Here is a 12,217-nt window from a genome sequence, read left to right as displayed (position 1 = left end):
TACACCTCTTAGCTTCTGATATCTGTCTGGACAGGGCTACCCAGATCAGCACAGCCCCCATTACCTGTGTAAAAAGACCATTCTGAATAAATCGGTTGACCAAGGTCTGCAGAAAGCCAGGAGTGGGAGCCTTCTTAACCTCCTCAGACAGGCTATTTCATGAGGTTGGGGGCCCCAACAGAGAATGCACGTGTCTAGGAAATTGCTGCTATTGCCCATTTGCAGAGTCATGCTTGTAGAAGGCTCTGTTTTGGTGAGCCAAGCTGTGGAGCATAGGAGAAGAGGTACTGTGGAGCATAGGAGAAGAGGTACTCCCACGGATATTTAGGACTAAGACCTTGAATGGCTTTGTATGTGATAAACAGTATCTTGAACTGAGCTGGAAAACTGATGGGCAGACCAACGGAGTGACTGCAAAATGGGTGTGATGTGCATGCTCCACCGAGCACCAGCTGAAGTCTCTAACTACAAGGAGAGATCATTGCAGGGTACAGTAGTCTTGACTGATGTCCGACCATGTGCTCCGATTCCATAAGGACGCCGTGACAAATGTGCGAGGGTTCCTTGTTAAAGGGATGGTTCGTCGAGAACACAAAGTTTGAAGTTCGCTGGATTAAGACATTCTTTTGTGAACAGGGAGGGATCGCCACACACATTTCATTTTTCTGCATCCGTTGGTAATATTTCCATCAGAGAATAGGCTTCCTTTTCTTCGGATTAACCGTGTTGCAGTCACAAATGTTTGTCTGAAAGGAACAAATTGCTTTTCAAATGAGAATTAATCCACCGAGACTCTTAATCATGTAGACTTTACGTACACATGGTTAATCATGCAGATTAAATAATTAGATACAGGTACTGCATGAGTAATGTAACTGCGTAGTGTTTACCTGATTGTGGATGTTTCTGCCATCTATCCCGCAATTCTGTGCAGTGTTATAGCCTTCTAGGCCCATTGATTTCAATGGCTTTCAAAGGCTCTAACTCTGCTTAGGAGAGCACCCTTAGTTTTTCAGAAGCTGGGTGAGTTTTCACCCCGAACAGACTGCTGTCCAAAGGTCAAGGTGGACCATATGCCTGATGAATACTCCATCATGAAGTTGTCTGGCTTGTATTTTCAACAGCAGAGCCACCCCAGATCAGAGCAGTAAGACAACAAAGAGTTGCATTAAAAGGAAACACTGGAGAATCTGCAGGCAGGGAAAGCAAACGTAACAAGTATGCCTTCTGGGCCATGATCTTATTAAGGGAAGCACAAAAGAGGCCAAATAAGTCATGATTTCATTTGGGAGAATCACTTACCGACTGCTTAATGCACAAAAGCAGGAAGAATACTTGTAGGTTCTCTTTTTTTCTGTTTGTCTGCTGATAACCCTTTATCCTAAGAAGTGGAAGCTTACAACAGTTCACCAAAAGGCTTCTTCTAATGGGTGTGTTCAGAAGTCAGGGCTTCTTGTTTCTTCATTCTCCCTCAACAGGCCACAATGAGGTGCTTTCTTGAGTTGACCTCTGCTCATCCCTCCCCCCCCCCCCCAATGCCAATCACCAGGAGGTGGCACGATTGCTCCTGCCCTGGAGACGCAGATGGCACAGCAGAATTTCAACCTTCCTGTCTACACCATATCCTTTTCAACCAAGGTTTCCCAAATCCTCAAGTGTTTGGTCGGTTGTTACATAGCAGTTATTCCAGAACTGAAAGGGGTCTTTTTCTTTCTTCTTTTTTTTTTAAGTGCAACTTGGCACTAGAGAGCCACTGTGGTGGAGCATCTGGAAGACCCTGGTTAGAATCCCTGCTTGTGCCATGGAAGCTGGCTGGGTGACCTCAAGCCACTCACATTCTCTCAGCCTAACCTACCTCACAGGGTTGTTGTGAGGATAAAACAGAGGAGGGGATGATGTGAACCACTTTGGGCCCCCATTGGGGTAAAAGGCAGGATATAAATGAATGAAATAAACAAAATTCCATATCACTGTCCCCAACCAAGCACAGAGACTGCTCGCAAGACTCAAATAAGTCATGATTTTAAATTGCTGTGGACACTTTAAAAAGACTAGAAAACATGGAAATCTTCCATATTATTAACCAGAATTCAAGATGCAGGCACTAGAAATATTAATTCATCTGCAACAATTGCTGTTGTCATCAAATTCTCACTGGAATCACTTATCAGCATTCTTGGTACTTCTGCATTTAGCACCTCAAAGCCTAATGAACTTAAATATACTGCCAACAGGTAAGGGCACCCAATTAGAACATTTCTAACTCTGATATTACAGAATTAATTAGCGTAAATGTTTGCATTGCAATTATCAGTACATGACTATCATGTGCATGTGCACACACTCATGCTCACACGAACCCCCATTCTTTAATTAAGATTAAGGTGACCAGATTTTAATATTGGTAAAGCGGGACACCATTGACTGGGGGGGGTTCTTGATTAAAAATTTGGTCTATATGGAGCAACAAAAATTTTCATAGAATGCATAGAATGTAAAAATAGTATTGTAATATATATATTTTTAAATTTCAACATAAGTACAATTTTGCCATAAGTACAATTTGCCTCCAAAAGTGGGACAATCTGGTCACCTTAATTAAGATGCAAAACAGATGTTCAATAGCTGACCAAGAGATGAGTTGCCTCTTGGATGGCAGCTTTAACATTCCTTTCCTTTATGATCTCTTGAAAATCATGATCTCTTTAGGAAAAAAGTCTATAAATCTGCCTCTTGTGAGAATTCAAATTGTTGCACACATTGTTCCTACCCACCTGAACCTCCCCTGCCCAATCCACGCTGCAGCCTCATAAGCGAGTGCAAATGTTACAGGAAAAGCATGTCAGATCCCAGGAAAATTCTCAAATTGCATTGCTGGCAGTTCATGGGGGGAGGGGCTGTCATTGCATGGGGGGGGGGGTTTATTCCCTTTCTTTGTTGTCCACTTATTTGAGGCCCTTTCAAGGGCTGGGATGATAAATTAGCGTAATTTAGCTGGCCATTGTTTGGGACTGATTAGGGTTTTTAATTACAGCTGATGTAATCCCAGGAAACCACTCGGTGATTCTTCCACAAGTGGTTAATGACCAGCGTGTAGGGGAAGAGCTCAGAGGAAAGCCAGAGCAGGTTAAACTCTTCTGAAGGGCTTGTTAATCCCCAAACAAGAGCTCAATGCTGCTATTAAGCAAGTTGAGCCATTTGAGGGTTCCATCCTCAATGGGTGCAGTGATGGGAAATGGCCCAGCTGTAATTGCTTTGCTCGGCGTTAGCTTGGGCTTTGAAGAAAGGCCACCTCCAAGTCAAAACATCTTGGGTCTTTGTCTTATGACCACATGTTGATCTCGCCAGCTTTTTAAAAAAGACTTATTTGTGGTTTTATGAACATAGGAACCATCAATACCTCCCCAAAATTAACAAAATTTGAGCAACACACAGATTCTCCCCCTGCAAAAAAAGGGACTTTTTTGGGGGACCTCTGTGAGTTCATCAGGGTAAGAACATATAAGAAGAACCCCACTAGGTCAGTCCAGTGGTTCATCTAATCCAGCTTCTTGTCTCACACAGTAGCCAAGCAGCTCATCTGAGGTCCAACATCTGGGGCACAAAGGCTGAGTCTTTGCCCTGATATTGCCTCCTGGCACTGGTATGCAGAGGTTTACTGCTTCTGAATATGGAGGTTCCCTTTAATCACTATGGCTGGTAGTAATCTATTAGCTCTCAGGTGACAATTTATATTTCTTGGAGGAGAATACCTCTCACAAAGCTCCCCAAGCTTGATTTTTTTTTTACAGCATAAGATTTCCAAGCACTTTCTTGATATGCACCGGTCTTCCTCAAGCAGAATGGCAGCTGCTGGATAACAACAATGCTAATTTGAGAAAAGATGGCTGGATCCCTGCAGTGACAGAACAGTGACTGTGCTATAGTTTGTGCTAACAATAATAGCTCAGAGGGCTCTTAGGGATGGACCTTCCAACCTTGAACAACAACCTTCAAGAATCCCAGCTTAGCTTGAACATAATAAAAGGCTTTGCATGGAGAAAGCAGTCTTTAGTGGTATGGAATGTACGGAGAAAATCAGCATGCCCCATCACCAGTGTGAATGTACAGGGGATGCTTCTGCATATGAATCACCAGGAGGTCCATAGGGATGGTGAGGAAGACTGCATAAACATGAGTCTACACAGTTTGCACATTGTCTTTATGCAGAGTGATGGTAGAGATACCTGTGCGGTTAGACTCACCACTACACAGCTGAAGTTGGAAAAGGGACAGGCAGTCTGTAACAAGATATTATTTCAGTGCAACTAATAAACTATATCCAGAAGTTCTTATAGCTGGACTACGCTTGGTGCATCCTGGCCTGTCAGTGCAAGAAGATTTCCTTGGCTACTGTTTTTCAGCTCTCTCTACTTTGGTACTGAATGCCATAGCTTGATTATTATCAGGAGCCAGACAGAGAATGAATAGTATTTCATTTTGCAGTCACTCCATTGGCTGCCCTTCAGTCCCTAGGCTTGGGCTTCATATCTGAAGGACCACTTCTCCCTCTATGCTCCTGCAAATGGGCAGCAGCAGCAACAGTCTGTCCATGTGGATTGTCCATTGTGGCTTCCATCTTATGGACTGACCTGCCCAATGATGTCAGGAAGAGTCCTCCCCTCCTGGTTTTCTACCACCAATGCCAAACTGAATTATTTGAGAGGAAATTGCACAGGAACTAGGGCTGCACTGTAACAATATGGTTCAGAAAGAACTGGTTAGGGACTGTTTGTTGCAGAAGAGGTATGGCTGCCATTTCCCTCCTGACAAATGATGGGGGACGGGGCGACTTGTCAGAAAAAAGTGGAAGCTCCAGGTAATTTTGCTGGTGTAGGCAAAGTAACTGGCACTCTGATATTTCTTTTTTTGGGGGGGAACTCCATGGTAAAAACAGCTTCTAGCATAGAACCTTCTCCCAAATATCAGAGCATCATCTGGACATCATTGGTGTGATGCTGCCAACATGACCTGGGGTTTCCTCTTTCCCCCCTCCATTTCCATGGCTTCACACTCACAGGGCAATATGACCATCACTTGAGGAATTATTAATGCTTCAGGATCTATTGGAACTAAGCCACAAAGGGTGTAAGTTCTGCCCTTCAACAGAGAACGCTTAGCCTTTACAAATGAGAAAATAGCTTTCACTTTTTACTTTGGCCTATTAGACAATGTTGTATCATAGCCATGCCACGGTCCACACGTTTCGCAGGATATGTGTTCACGCCTTTACCCCTCAAAGACTGCCTTTCTCCTGTAATCTAGTTAGAAAAGAAAGCCATTATTCCGACGGCCTTGACATTTTATACAACATTTCCGTCAATTATGCCTCTTGGATTTCTTTAAATTCTAACTCCCATGAGATGGCTGAAGGTGTAAAAAAAAAAAATTCCACCATGTAGTAAGCCTCACAAAATGCAGAACAATGTTGCTATGGAAATTACAATTGAAGCAGTTTCCAGGATAAATTATCTTTGGGTTGATGACATGGTTCAATATAAACACTGTTTATGGCAGGGGTAGTCAAACTGCGGCCCTCCAGATGTCCATGGACTACAATTCCCAGGAGTCCCCTGCCAGCGAACGCTGGCAGGGGGCTCCTGGGAATTGTAGTCCATGGACATCTGGAGGGCCGCAGTTTGACTACCCCTGGTTTATGGGCTCACACCCCTCATATGAACCTTCCACACACACACACCCTGAATCCATATTGATAAACACCAATAGCTTGCTGAGATCTGACCTCCTTACAACCGAAGCACCAGTTAGCCTAGTTACACTTCCAAATACAGAAAGCGTTTCCTTTGCTTGTATTTCCAAAGCGGTTTCCAAATCGTCAGTGTTCAAATTATGTCCTGCAAGCTCGTTAATGTCTTCTGAGTGCTGCCCTTAAGGAAGAGCGCCTCAAACATTACAGTTGGTGGAGTTCAAAGGTTCCCAGGGGGCCATTGCGGATTCAATATGTTAAGCTCGGGTGACCATACAGAACTGTCTCTAATCTCTCTTCCTTAGAGAAGTTAATTGAGCATGTAGCTAGTGAACAGCTCCGGGCAGTTCTGGATGAGACATTCCTTTTGAGTCAGCTTTTGGAGCCAATTCAATGTTAGTACTCCTAGCGGATGATCTGTATTAGAGATCCTCTTAAAATAGGGGAGGGGTGCTAGTAATTGAAACTCACTCTTTCTGCAGGTAAAGCATGCGCTCAACCGGGATCTTATTGGGAGTGATTCTGGTTTTGTGGGATCAGTGCCTACATTAAGGCAGGGCAAATATTTTTAAAAGGTGACACGAGAAGCAGCCCTCAGCAGGTCAACTCATAAGTAAATGTCAGTGGGGCTCACTCCCCGGAAAGGGTTGCGACCATTGTGATTTGCAGGACTGCACAAATGAGAGCCTCTTGTGGCGCAGAGTGGTAAGCGGCAGAAATGCTGTCTGAAGCTGTCTGTCCATGAGGTTGGGAGTTCAATCCCAGCAGCCAGCTCAAGGTTGACTCAGCCTTCCATCCTTCCGAGGTCGGTAAATGAGTATCCAGCTTGCTGGGGAGTAAATGGTAATGACTGGGGAAGGCACTGGCAAACCACCCCGTATTCAGTCTGCCATGAAAACGCCGGAGGGCATCACCCCAAGGGTCAGACATGACTTGGTGCTTGCACAGGGGATACCTTTGCCTTTACAAATAGTAAAAAGTTTCACAAAAGCAAGTCTTCCATGCAACTGACTTATGAGTCTCACATGGCAAAAAACCAGCTACAGTTCTTTGGATTGTCTGTGAGAAATGTCCACTGAGACCATGTATTGATACAGAAAACATTTACAAAAAAGCGGAGAGGAAGATGAAAAGTGCGGGATGGTGATGAGATTTGTCAAAGCAAACAGAGATAGAGATGTTGCCCATATTACAGCATGACCTTGAAACCTTCTGTTGTCTTTGGTGTAAAGAGCAGAGGAGAAAAGGAATAAACAATCAGGCTGCATTATTTCTATAGTTATATTTCAACAACTAGAGCTTTCTTTTAATTATAGTGTATGAGAAAATATAATCACCTGGTCATGGCTAGTGGCTTTCCTTTAAAGGGTTCTGAAACAGCCAGACTATTTGGGATGAACCTTTGGAAAATATTTAAAATACTGAAGAAAGCCCCCACTCTTCTTTTAATATAACCAGTCTAATCACTAAAAAATAATTCGGTGAACTCTGGAAAACTTCGGTGAATCTCTTGTCCTGCTATCTGCTTTTCACACCTGCACAGAAGGGCACAGAAGGGACATACTGTGAAAGGGACATCTTCCAACCAGAAATGTTAGTAGATATCCCAGATGAAAAGGGTCATTTCCATACTGCATTCCCACATCATACAAGGGCTTTGCATGAATCTCATTCGAGCAACATGGGCATATGACAGGCAGTTTCAAGTTCCGCCCTCCAGGAGACTCAGACAATAACTTTCAAACAGTGGAATGTAGACAAGGGGGGGGGAGGAGGAGGAGGAGGAGGAGGAGGAGGGAGACTTTGGCAGTTTAACTGCTGACCAACTGACAGAATTGGGTGTTGTTGGATTTTTGTGAGAGAAGAGCTGGGAGTTCTGCTGGTTAGCCAGAGTCCATTGGGGACCCAATTTTTTTTTTTTAAATTAGGCATTGTTTGAATGCTATTTCTGGGAGGGAGGTGAGAAGGAAGCGGGAAAGGGGAAGATGCTTTCAGGGGGGAGAGAGAAGAAATAGCGGAGAAGGGGAAATGGGATGCCCCCCACAATAAGTCCTTGTGGGTCCTCTGCTTGCTAAGATTGATGGCTCTGCTTTGGAGATAGTTCCTTTCTTGATTTGGTTGTGTTTTAACAGGACACACACACATGTACACCATTGGGGTGTCACACACCCTTTCCCCCATTGCTTTTCAAGCAAGAATTTGGTAACCTGTATAATGAAGACCTTTTCTCTATGTGGCTAAAACTAAGAATTAAGCCTGTCTTGGTTAGGAGAAGCATTCTCCTCCCAGCCAAATATGAGAAATAAAATGACCGGCAAACAAAAGAAAGTATTTTGCTTTGAAACAAGAACTAAATAAGAACTTAAAAAGAAGAAATCCAAGCAGATGTAAAAGATTAAAACATTTCATAAACTAAAGCCAACCAAAAGCAACCTAAATAACATTTCTATGCATATCCTTACCCCAATAAAGATGCATTCAACAGCAGGGATATAGGGGTAGCAAACACTGGCAGGGGCTCGTGGGAATTGTAGTCCATGGACTTCTGGAGGGCTGCACTTTGACTACCCCTGCTCAAACAGCGTCTAGTTCAGCTCATCTTCTGCTTGCTGCTTGTAATTATGCGATTAGCAGACAATTAGACAAAGATCTTCAGATTGTTTAGCTAGTGTGTTCAAATAAACTTTATTCACTCTTTTATATGATACACATGAGAATGAGTTAAAGAGAGCCTTTTCTCTACCGAGACTTGAACCCAATATGTCACTCGAGGATCTTACAGTAATCCTGTTTTCCTGAGAAGTTTTCCTCTGATACTGACAAAGAAGCCAGTTTGGGGGCACAACAATCAATATTGATTTCAGATCTGGTTTACAGACTCCAAGTCCTCTTGTTATCTCTCCAAAGACTTTATCATTCTGACTGCAATGGGAAAGCAGAAGGCCCTTTGTAAATATCTGAAATTCACCTCTGAACACCACTTACTGACCATGTACATATAACAATCTTGGGTCAAAAGGGCTGGAGGCTCAGTCGGAAGTGCACGTCTGCCCGCTGTGAGGAACAGCTGAAGGAATTGGATATGGGGAGGCTCGTGGGAAAATTGGCAGCTTTCAAATATTTAAAGAATGGCAGAAAAGAAGAAAAGGATGTTTGTGGGTGGAGGGGAGAGTTTATCTTATTCACTTAAGATAAGACAAGGAGCAAGGGCCCCAGACCACTGATTCTAAAGGGCAAGAGTGTGCACATTATTATGTGTATAAGGATCTGCTCTGTCTCAAAAACTTATAACCCCCTCAGTGATTCCAACAAGGTTTCTTTTTAGCTATCCACAGCACCAGAATGTTTAGCTTCGGGAGTATCTAGTTTTAGATTGTTGTTGTTGTCAGGGTCTTCAAAGTAAAAACGGAGATTGTAAAACTCAATTCCAAATCTTCTGCGTGCAATGAGACAACTAGTCATTGATTCAGAATCTGAGTGGACAGGTAAGCCTTCACATTAATTAAAATTAATATAAAAGAACATAACACTTCCTCATTCCTATAGGTGCTTGGAAACCTTTAAACGGGAAACCATCTTGAGACTACTGAACACAAATTGATATAAGAAAATATTATTAGCATCAATAACCCTTTATGAAACAGGTACTGGCAATTTTCTTTCATAACATTTGCCCATCATTTAAAATCCCATGATCCATTACAAACTACCAAGGCCTTAACTTGACTGTGTTGTTTCCAGAACTGTTTCCCTCAGTGGCCATTACAATTGGCTGCCATGGAGCCCATTCCATCAGCCTCCATTGGACCAATGGACATTTGGCTCTGCCCCTCCAAAGACCATCTCTTATTGAAACCCTTGACATATAACCACTATGGAGTCATCATCATCATCGTCGTCATCATCATCATCATCAATAAATCTAATTTACAATTTGTGGACATGTAAATCCAAAGATTGGAGCCATGTACAGACAAGGCAGATCATTCTACAAACCTGAAAAGAGCCTTACTGCATGTGTTGGCCCTGTTTAAAAATAGGCCATGAAGACATGGATGAATTAGCAATCTGATTCTGTGGATAAGTAATCTGATTTCTTACTGTAAGACCTCTATGGACATGAGCGGTCACTGAGCATGAAGACTCATAAACTAAATTAACCAGAACATACTGTTCTTTGTAAAGAAACATTGTTGACATCTAGAATAGGGTCGTTCAGTTGTATTTGTTCTTAAAAATTGCTCAAGCAATTTTTTTCTAAAAATCATAGCCAAGACAAAAAAATGTATTCAGCTTGTGTAGGTGCTGGTATTAGACTCCCTGATGGGTCTCTTTCCCCCCTCCAGTATATGATTGATAGATACAAGCAGTCTTAACGTTTATAATTTTTCTATTTTCTGATATCACATATGCAGCAGAAGTATGCCAGGCAGGTCAAAACCAAGAGACCATAGCCCTGTCTACTCTTTACACCTGGAGGTGCTGATAGGGTAAGCCACAGAGTTCAAAGAGACCTTTTCTAATGACGGAAACAAGGTGGGAGATTAGCAGTGACTACCTAAGCAGCGTTATACCCTACTGATGAGGAAGGGTGAAACTCTGCATTGTATTGCCCTGTAGATGAACAAGTCAGTTAGGAGCAGGGGTTACAAAGATAGAATCATAGAATCATGGAATCATAGAGTTGGAAGGGGCCATACAGGCCATCTAGTCCAACCCCCTTCTCTACGCAGGATCTGCCCTAAGCATCCTGAAGCATCCAAGAAAAGTGTGTATCCAGCCTTTGCTTGAAGACTGCCAGTGAGGGGGAGTTCACCACCTCCTTAGTTCCACTGCTGAACTACTCTGACTGTGAAATTTTTTTTCCTGATATCTAGCCTATATCGTTGTACTTGAAGTTTAAACCCATTACTGCATGTCCTCTCCTCTGCAGCCAATGGGAACAGCATCCTGCCCTCCTCCAAGTGACAACCTTTCAAATACTTAAAGAGGGCTATCATGTCCCCTCTCAACCTCCTTTTCTCCAGGCTGAACATTCCCAAGTCCCTCAACCTATCTTTATAGGGCTTGGTCCCTTGGCCCCAGATCATCTTCGTCGCTCTCCTCTGTACCCTTTCAATTTTATCTACGTCCTTCTTGAAGTGAGGCCTCCAGAACTGCACACAGTACTCCAGGTGTGGTCTGACCAGTGCCGTATACAATGGGACTATGACATCTTGTGATTTTGATGTGATGCCTCTGTTGATACAGCCCAAAATGGCATTTGCCTTTTTTACCGCTGCATCACACTGCCTGCTCATGTTTAGTTTACAATTCACAAGTACCCCAAGGTCTTGTTCACACACAGTGTTACCTAGAAGCGTATCCCCCAGCCAGTAGGCATGCTTTTCATTTTTCTGACCCAGATGCAGAACTTTACACTTATCTTTATTAAATTGCATCTTGTTCTCATTTGCCCATTTTTCCATTGTGTTCAGATCTCGTTGAACTCTGCCTCTATCTTCTGGAGTAATTGACAGTCCTCCCATGTATGGGAATCTGTGACTTTGGAATGAAAGACTATGTTGTTGTGGTTGAAATGAAAAGGGCCATTATTTTAAAATAATATTGTATATCCTTTAAGGCTGGCCCATGAAATTCAGTGGCAAAATATTTCCCCACGTGCAAGGTTCACATCTAGATTATCAAATGCAGGAATAGCTGAATTAACAATGTGGTCTGGATTGGAATGTAGCCTTAGCTTGGAGACAAAGGAGTGGGCACAATTAAGGACTGGTCCACAACTGCAGTTTCACCACCTGACGAAAGGAACGTGAAGTGGGGGTGATTAGTGTGAGCAAAACAACTATGATAGGTTAAAACTCCACAAAGAGGGATATTGAATCTCCTAAACAACACATTTTTCAAAAGGAGTCAGTTTTCACATTTGCCTGTGAGTAACGGACAGGGCAGGATATCAAGTGCATGTGTGAACTAGCCCTCAGGCTTCACACCAATGATCTAAAACAAGTGTACACATTCTGGTTTTTTTAAAATAGCTGCCATTCATTTTCCCAATTTTCATGAGGAATAGGATATTGCACATTTATCCCTGATCGTAATAGAGCTATTTCACTGGTTATAATGGCCGTTGCATGGCAGGGAGGATTGTGGGGAGGGGGGGGGTTGAGATTGTTTGTTCTTATCTGTTTGGGTTTTAAATTGAATTTTCCATTGTTGTGAACCTGCCAGAGTCGGCTGGCTGGGAGGGGCAGCATATAAATCTAACAATAAATAAATAAATAACTGCAGCTCACAGATCATTCTAAGAATATGTGGGAACACTGAAAAATACTGGCACCTTTATCAAGATACCTTTTAGTTCCTTGGATTTCCTTGGGTGTCTTTCCCAAGCCAAAAATTCCAAAGGCCCCTCTATGTTTCATATTGGATGAAATTTCCGTGGCAGTCCAACCAAACCTAATCAGCTTT

The sequence above is a fragment of the Paroedura picta genome, chromosome 3, assembly GCF_049243985.1.
Source record: "Paroedura picta isolate Pp20150507F chromosome 3, Ppicta_v3.0, whole genome shotgun sequence".
Lineage (NCBI taxonomy): Eukaryota > Metazoa > Chordata > Lepidosauria > Squamata > Gekkonidae > Paroedura > Paroedura picta.
Note: the sequence above shows the minus strand (reverse complement) of the source record.